Genomic DNA, 7161 nt, shown 5'->3' with positions numbered 1-7161 from the left:
ATTTGTATTCCTTGCTCTTATTTTCTCTTTCCATTTTCCCCTTTCCTTTCCTTTCCTTTCCTTTCCTTGTTCCTTTTCTGCAACTTGCAATCATTAGTCCAATCAGCCTTTCCAAACCGTACTGCAGAAAGACAACAGGAATGTGCTTGTTTTGTATATCAATCCTCTTACCAAGGCCACTCTAAGCCTTTTGAGGATTTCTTTTTTCTTCCTGTGGGTTGTAGCATGGCTTTGCTTAGTGCTGCTTGGTTATATTGTATAAGCAAATTCAAGAGGGTTCTGCCTTTGATTGCCAGAGATTTGTCCCTCATGAGACATTCCGATCACATTACTCCACTTGAGTTGGAGGAGGGTGTCTGATGATGAAGACCCAGTTTATATATCTATTTGTGCCTCCAACGGGTGGTCCTTTCTCAAGCAGCACTTCATTCTTTAGACCATTCCATTGCCCTTTCCATAGCATATCAAGACAGCTGCTAGTGTGTTGTATACCTGACAAAACTTGAAAAACAGAAAAAAATGCCATTTCATTAGTCTTGGATTAGTGTTGGCTTTGCCTATCAGGATCAGACTAATCATGGGTAACAACTGGATCAGGCTTTTTTTATTTACACACAGAAAGAGACACATAGATACACTCACATGTTCATCAAGTTTCTTTCCAAATTTTCAACTTTTATTCAAATTTCTACACAAACAAGAGGAAAAGCAGTGGAGATTTTAAAAGTTAAGACGTATGAATTTTGTGCTGATACTTTGTGCTGATATCTAATCATAGCCTTTCTAAAGTGAGAAAATGAAACAACAGTCATCCATTCAGGTGCATACTCAAAGACTTGTCCCTTCCTGGAATCTCCTTAAAATAACATGTGGAGGGGGTCCCGGAGATGAGATAAGTGGGAAAGGGGGGGGGGAGGCAGAAGTACCAAAGTAAGATAAGATAACCTGGAGCCCTTTCATGCTGCACCATTTTAGCACTATGATTCCATTTTACTTGCCATGGTAATATTCTATGAATCATTAATTTATTATTTGATGAGGCTCTAGAGCTCTCTGGGTGTTGTTGTTTGTTGTTAGCTGCCTTTCAGTCAACCTCTGCCCATGGTGACCCTGTAAATGAGACATCTCCATAAATGAGAAGGGCAGGCCAGCTCCATCGGGCCTAATCAGATTATCACACTATGCTCTTAAAGAGCTACTATTCCAGTGTGACTCCTCTAGCAGCCTCCTGTTGCATGCTGGGATTGGCAGTTTTAAGGAGCTGAACTTCTCTGCCTGAGAATTCTAAATACCCCTCCTTAAAACTGCCAATCCCAGCATGCAACAGGAGGCAGCTAGAGGAGTCACACTGGAATAGTACCTCTTTAAGAGCTCGTCTGATAAACACCAGAGTAAGAAGAAGGGCCCTCCCTCCAATCCATCTGCCTTGGTCCAGGCCTCAGAGGGAGAAAGATCTGCTGGACTTGAACCCTTTTCCCCACTGCCATTCCCTTCTCCTTTTGTGTCTTTTTAGATAATAAGCCTGAGGGCAGGGAAATGTCTAACAATTTGTAAGGCGCTCTGATAGCCTTTGGGCTGAAAAGCGGGGTATAAATAAATAAATAAATAAATTATTGACTTGCATTGTCTACATTTTTGATTGATTGATTTTGATTTGATTGTCATCAACCTTTCAAAACTGTGGCCATGTTGGCAAGAAGAATCTGGAAGTTGTTGTCCAAAAAAATATCACTTTTTGGTGCTCTGGTTTCCCATCTCAGCCTTGGGGTGTAGTCATCATGATCAGAAAAGGATAAACTTGGGGAGAACTTTGCACTATAGTTCCCTGCTTCTCATGTTCCAGGGTTAGAGTTTCAGATTATGACAAGCAAAAGGGAAAGTGGGAGGAGGTCTTAGGTGAATGAAGAGGAAGAAAGAAGTGTTGGCTGACAGTAGTCTCTACATTTGCTAACCATGCTTACCTCAGGGAACATTTAGGCAAGGTACTCACTTTTACAAGCATCTCAACTCTAGTGTCCATTCCTGCCATATAGTTATTCAGAAAGGAGGTAGCTGACAAAAGCTAAAGTTCACAATACCAAATAGTAGGAGACGTCACACTAGACCCATAACTTCCTGATATGCCAAATTTGGAAGGAGATGTCTTTCTAGCACAAGATTTTAAGAAAGTTAAACCCAAGTATCAGCACAAACTGGTGAATTAGGATGAAATTATAGCCAGCACATGGGCCACAAGCAAATAGGTTATCTTGCAGGCAAATGATAAGCCAACAACAACCACAAAATCCCTCAAAATGACACCTCCTAAATGTTGGCCAGCTAAGAATTAAATTCAAGGCATCAACTGCATCTTGTTGCTCTTGTTGCTCTTGTTGCTAGACACCCATCGTAAGTATATTTCCCTTGTATTCCATTGCAACCTGCCAATCTTGGCAGAGTTATTTCCATTACAGTGCCTTATGACATAATTACTATAAAAACAATAGCCATCATATCAGGCAGTAAAGACCTTCATCAGCAAGAGTTTTTATGGTTGGCAGTCCAAAATGAAAAGCCAACTCACCACAAACACACACACACTAATTAATTTTAATAACTTTGCTCAATTATTTATAAGGGGGTACCAGTGCCCTCTTCTGGATTCACATTACATTGCTCAAATTATCATGGACTTCTCTCACAGTGTTAAGAAAAATAATTGAATTGTGACCAATCCTTTTTATTTTAAATTACTGATCTGGAATGGAACTGCTTGTTTTAACTATATACTTAATCTGTGAAGTTTCTGTTTTGATCTCATGTTCTTTCACCAAGCTTAGTCAGACTATTCTTAAAATGAATTCAAAAACCCATTGCTGGCCAATATCTTCAAATATAATCCAATTGTCACAGAACTGAAAGAGGAGCATTTAAAAACGTGTTTCTCTAATGACATTGGTCAACTATTTCTCCAGTTAATTTTGAGATTAGAAATTTAGCTTAAGAACCAGTTCCTCTGGGAGCTGAGACAAAGGTTTAGATCAGAGTAATAATGCAAATTCATTTTTGTTCATTCATTTTGTTGTTGATAACCATAGCTCATCACAATGGAAGAGAAAGCAGAAACAGCCAAAATAATACAAGCAGAAAACATAAGCAAAATTAAGCATGGCAAACAGAAATAATGCACAATCTGAGGCTGCAAGAACAGGCATAAATAAAACATTTCAAAGCCTCAACTCTCATTTGTTCAGACAACACATGAATCAGAAATAGCATACACAATATTAAAATCAATATTGACTATCAGGCTTCTCCTCTTAAAATCACTTTATAGAAACTGGCCTTGAATGAAGCCAATTCTTAAACAGAAATTAATTTCATTATCTTAGGATTCTTGTTAAAAAGTGGGAGGGGGACCTATCCTCTGACAAATTGATCAACTCCATCCCCTTGTAAACAATTTGTCTGTTTATTTGAAATGCAAATGTTGTGATGATTTTGCAATGCAAAATCAAAAGCTTTTTAAAAGAACTACAAAATGGAAGCAGCAGGATCCACAAACTAAAAGCTACTTGTGCTTTTACAAGGAGATGTAGGATACAGATTTAGGACTGGAATCCATAGACATGTTTTTTTGTGTTTTTTTTTTTGAGGCTACAGATCCCATCACCCTTCAGAAATGGTCAGCCTGACTGGTGCTGATGGGAATTCAAGTCCAGCTACATCCACAGCAACAGAGGTTCCTCTGCCCTTATGTACATGGCGATAGTCTTCTATATTTGATAATGACACAGCTGCTCTACTGATACATTGTGGATTGCAGCCATTGCATGACAGACAGGCTTAAATCTGCATCCATTAAGCAAAAACAGAAAGTGCCTGGATTGTGATTTCCAATAAACTGCATGAGACTAAGAAATTTTGCTGCCTCTGCCACTCCAATTTTTTTTTAAAAAAAAAAACTATGGAATTATTTATGGTTGCTCAGCAATGAATATGCCCCCACAATATGGAAATATTTGTAAATCCTGTTGATTTTTAGCATGCTCATCAACCAGGCTGATTGTAAAGAAGGTGTGAAGTACCTTCTTCTAGATCCCTGTGTGTGGCTCCCTTTGAATTCCTAAGCATTCATTTCTCTAGAAGGTTTTCTTTTTTAAAAAAAAAAAAGTGCTCAAAAGTTTGTTGAAGTGAATAAAAATATTTAACAAAGTCTTTGATGCTCATCAAGTTAAGCGCAACCCACACCCACATACCCATGTAATCTTGTTCTCATGAAACTTTAAACACATTACATTGCAGGCTCATTTGAACTTCATGCTCCAAGGCATTTGACCAAAACACTGCAGCCTTCTCACTAAGAATTTCTATCTTATTCCATAAACATCTCTCCTATGTAGCTCTTCATAAGCACACTGCTTCTATTGACTTCAACATCCGCAAACAATTCAGTCCCCTTGTTTTGGAACATACACCTGCCTCAAGCTAATAAACACTCACAGCCAACTTCCTCAAGTCCTGGAACCTGAGATTTACTGAGGTTGGACAAGAGAAGAGGGAGAGAAAAAATAACTATGGGATAATACTGTACAGTTAGGACAGAAGGATGAAAACCTCGTTTCGGTGAAGCTTGATCTCTATGTTTTTAAAGTGTAGCCAGCTGATATAAGCTTATGATGGCCATTTGCTCAGTCAAATAAAAGTAAGAGAAAGCATTGCATCCAGGTGACCAACCAAGATATTTTACATTAAGTGGATGGCACTCCCCACCTGCCTGGTTTCAGACTGGCTATTAGTAATTTAACTGTTTAACTTATATGCAGAACTTATTTTAAGTAAAGCAAGTGTAGACACAGAAGAAGGATGAAGGAATATCAAAAATCTAAGATACGCAGATGATACCATAATACTAACAGAAAACGTCATAAACTTGGAACAATTACTAAGGAAAGTTAAAGAAAAGCGCAAAGGCAGACTTACTGGAGAACATAAAGAAAATCAAAATAATGACCATGGAGATTCTAGACAAATTCGACCTAGATAATAAAGAAACAGAAATAGTAAAAGTGTTTTGATATCTGGGATTAAACATTGATAGAAACGGGGATTACAGTCAGAAATCAGAAGAAGACTGGAGAGAGCAATTATGAAAGAACTAGAAAAGATTCTAAAATGCAAAGATATACAACTGAGCACAAGAGTTAGAATCATACAAGCCATTGTTTTCCCTATTCCCATGTATGGATGTGAGAGCTGGACAGGTAAGAAAGAAGACAGGAAGAAAATCCATTCCTTTGAAATGTGGTGCTGGAGAAGAGTGCTGAGGATCCCATGGTTGGTCAAAAAGACAAACAAATAGGCCCTAGAGCAGATCGAGCCAGAAATCTCCCTGGAAGCCAAGATGACAAAACTAAGGACAGATCATAAGAAAGTGCAACTCATTGGGAAAAAATAATAATGCTTGGAAAGGTGGAGGGAAATAGAAAGCGAGGAAGGCAGTATGCTAGATAGATGGACTCGGATATGAGTTTTCAGGAACTAAAGAGAGCAGTGGAGGACAGAGGGTCTTAGTTATGTCTCATACACAGGGTTGTCATGGGTCAAAATCAACTAGACATATCTGCAAAAGAGGGTTGTTACAACATCTTATACCTGAAAGTACCTCAGAATGAATGTTTCTCTTTTGGTGACTGAAAATAAGATGATACAAGCCTAGTTGACACTGTTTTAGCTTCACCAGTGGTAAAACCGTGTCTTGTAAAACTGGAGGACAAAGCTGAACGTTTATTTGATGTTGATATCTTAAGGATTCCAGGAGGCCCAGAAGAGAGCTTCGGATGCAGGGATGACTCATGATGTTTTGCTCTGTGAGGTAAAAAAATAAGATGGAGTCACCTCCCCTTTCCTACATAGATGCAAATAAGACTGTCATTGGCTCAGCATCTATCACATTGCGTGAATCAGAGAGGGGTGTTCTGATGCCAGGATTCTCAGATGCCAACCACCAACCATAGTCTTCTGACACCAATCCCCTTAATGTAATCATCAACCCAATTAGATATACAGTGGTACCTCGGGATACGAAATACCCAGGTTACGAAATTTCCGGGATACGAAAAAATCCCATTGGAAATCATTGTTCCGGGTTACGAATGTTTTTCGGGTTACGAAAAAAAAATTTGGTGCTTTTCGGCGCTTTTTCGCACGAAACGCGGCTTTTCCCCATTAGCGCCTATGGCAATTCGGCTTACGAAGGCTTTTCGGGTTACGAAAGCGGCCGCGGAACGAATTAATTTCGTAACCCGAGGGAGCAGTGTACTGCCACTACCCAACCATACATCCACAGTTAGAAACAATGTTCTTGCCCTGAGATTCTTGCCCTCACACAGAACCACAGAAAATGGACCAGGCTCTGAGATCTGGTAACCCTACATGGGAGTTGGAGATGAATTATATCTGCAGGACTACAGATGACCCAGCTCTGTTGGAAACTTTGATCTTTTAAGTACACACAGGGGGGTCATTGGTATTCACCTTGGATACCAAAATCTTTGAATGCTCTAGTGCCATTATATACAGTGGCATAGTGAAATGGTGTCCCTTATATAAAATAACAAAATTGAGGTTTGCTTTCTGGAATATATATCTCCCCCCCCCCCCCCAATATTTCTATGCCATGGATGCTTAAATCTGTGGATAAATAATCCATGGATATGAAGGGCTGACTGCACTTAGCTTCCAAGCTATTTATATATACCTATATTTGATTTGAGGCTATTGGGTACCATAATATGCACACTTCTATCCAGGGATTGCCAAATTTGACTTAAGGCCATCTGAAAACCTTTAGTCAGTAGCAAGAAATAGAAAATGCCTTATGATTCTCAACATGTCTTGCTAATCTATTACAGTATTTTGTTGTGTGCCTTCGAGTCTTTTCCAATTTACAGTGACCCTAAGGCAGATCTATCATGAGGTTTTCTTGGCCATTTCTTCAGAGGGGGTTTGCCATTGCCATCCTCTAACGCTGCCGAGAGAATGTGGCCAAGATCACCCAGTGGGTTTCATGATTCATCAGGGATTCAAACCCTGGTCTCTAGAGTTGTAGTCCAACACTCAAACCAATGTGCCACAATGGTTCCTGCTTATGCTCGTATTCCTTTATTTTCAATAGCTCCA

The sequence above is a fragment of the Sceloporus undulatus genome, chromosome 1, assembly GCF_019175285.1.
Source record: "Sceloporus undulatus isolate JIND9_A2432 ecotype Alabama chromosome 1, SceUnd_v1.1, whole genome shotgun sequence".
Taxonomy (NCBI): domain Eukaryota; kingdom Metazoa; phylum Chordata; class Lepidosauria; order Squamata; family Phrynosomatidae; genus Sceloporus; species Sceloporus undulatus.
Note: the sequence above shows the minus strand (reverse complement) of the source record.